Here is a 2167-nt window from a genome sequence, read left to right on the forward strand (position 1 = left end):
GTTACAGTTACCAAAGAAAAAAAGTAACGCAGTTACTAGTAAAGTTACCAAAAAAGTAACTTGTAACTGTAACTTCGTTACAAGTAACGAGTTACTTCTATTCCCTGATCCTTGATGATATGGATGAGGCACCAAATTGTAGATGGTACGATAAGGGTTAATAAAACGACTTAAATTAATTTAAAATGTCTGCGAAAAAGATTCTGTTGTGTAATTGAGTCCAAAAATTCTGAGAAAAACAGTTCCGACCTAACATTTTACAGTTTCCCGTCAAGAAATTATCAATTAGACTAAAAAAATAAACAAGCTGTCAATCGAATGTGAGTCATATTTAATTTATAATCCAAAATAACATGTAACATTCCACACGCCAAGTACATGTCTATATATGCACTTTAACATCTGCTCCACAAATGTTTTACATAATGTGTAAATATAAGTTTTATTTTGTAGCTTTATTTTCTGAATTCTTTAAAGTAAAATTTCATGCCAAAAGAGTGAAAATACTGTCACTTTTGAAAAAAAATAAAAATATTGCCATTCTTAAATAAGAGTGGCAGTATTTTCACTTCTTTGGAGTGAGATTTTACTGTTTTAGAGTGAGATCTTACGTTAAAGAATTTAAAGAGTATATACAGGGTATCCCGACCTTTTTTGCCAATCACTTTTGTGTAGATAGAATGGATTAAACTGAGCCGAAAAGTCCTCTACCATTTTGCAATTTTCGCAATATAGTTAACAAGATATTAATTACTAAAAATTGCAAAATGTTGGTTTTGAATAATTTTTTACTTAAATACTATCAATTTTACAGAAAAACTGCAAGAGACAAAAATTATTTATTTTCTTCTCATAAAGTTCTGAGAATTTTTTCAGAATTTTTTATCAACTTTTTAGTATTGCATTTTTTTATTTTTACCAACATGAGAAAATACGGTATTAAAAAATTCTGAAAAAATTTTGAAAAAATTCTCAGAACTTTATGAAAAAAAAAAGTAATTTTTGTCTCTTGCAGTTTTTCTGTAAAGTCGATAGTATTTGAGTAAAAAATTACACTGCGCGACGTTTTAAGACTTTTTTTCTGCTGTTTGAATAAAAGATACCATTTCCGATGTATTTTTGCCCGCTGAACACGAATCCGGCAATGAAATTGCTCTATCACGTCACGTTTTTGAGAAAAGTGAAATTAAAAGTGTCAAAATTGACGTTTTTTGACATATTTGATTTTTTGCTAGCGAAGTAAATTTTTTTTTCTACTTTCGTTTGCGTCATCTTAAAGTGCCAACTTTTATCTTTAAAATATATTCTTTTTAACGCCGTACATTTTGTTTTCACCGAGATAATCTCTGCTTAGTCACACAAATAAAAAGGTTTTTGAAAAAAAAATTTTATGAACTGTGTGATGATTTTAGTAGCAAGGTTTTTAAGATCACTAAATCAGAATCTGAAGTAAAATTTTCGAAATTCAAAATGCAGGATTCAATATGGCGGAAAAATTTGTCATCGCAAAAAATGTTTATCATTGAAGGAATCGTGGTAGCGTGTTCGTTTGATAAAATTTATTAAATCTTCTATAAATTAATTGGCCCTGAAAAGGACCGTTTTTATGTTTTACAATTTATGTGGCCCTGAAAAGGACCGTTTGTAAACAAAATCTATATTAGTCTTTCTCTGTAAGAAATTGACGGTTTAGTCTTAGTAAGTCTCTTCAGTCCCCAAAGTCTTCTTCGTGTTAAATCGAGGGAGTAGAATCCAGGAGGTGAGTCTGGTGATGTGTAGCTTGCTGGTGATCCTGGTGGTGTGGATATTTTCTTCTGCGATACGATGTTGCTCTGTGTTTCTCGGTGGGCTACCTCAGGTCGGCTCAGCGTTCCTCGGTGAACTCTCGGAACAGGCTGGGTCTGCGTTGCCTTTGTAGAGAAGTCACTCGGAGATCTAGGTAGCGGAGACAGTAGCTGCGGCGGTACTGGATAGCGGGGAGACAGAGGTCTCCTAGCTCTCGGGTCGTTTCTGGCCAGGAGGAAGCTCGGAGGTCTTGTGAAGACCGGCGAAGAAATCTCCACCTTAAGTAGCCGCCAGGTCACTGGAGGGGATGTTGATTCGCCCTATTGCTTGGTTGCCATTGAATACCTCGGTGCAACCTCTTGAATCTACGACGGCTCGCTGG

This window comes from Trachymyrmex cornetzi, unplaced genomic scaffold (genome assembly GCF_001594075.2).
Source record: "Trachymyrmex cornetzi isolate Tcor2-1 unplaced genomic scaffold, Tcor1.1 scaffold77, whole genome shotgun sequence".
Taxonomy (NCBI): Eukaryota; Metazoa; Arthropoda; class Insecta; order Hymenoptera; family Formicidae; genus Trachymyrmex; species Trachymyrmex cornetzi.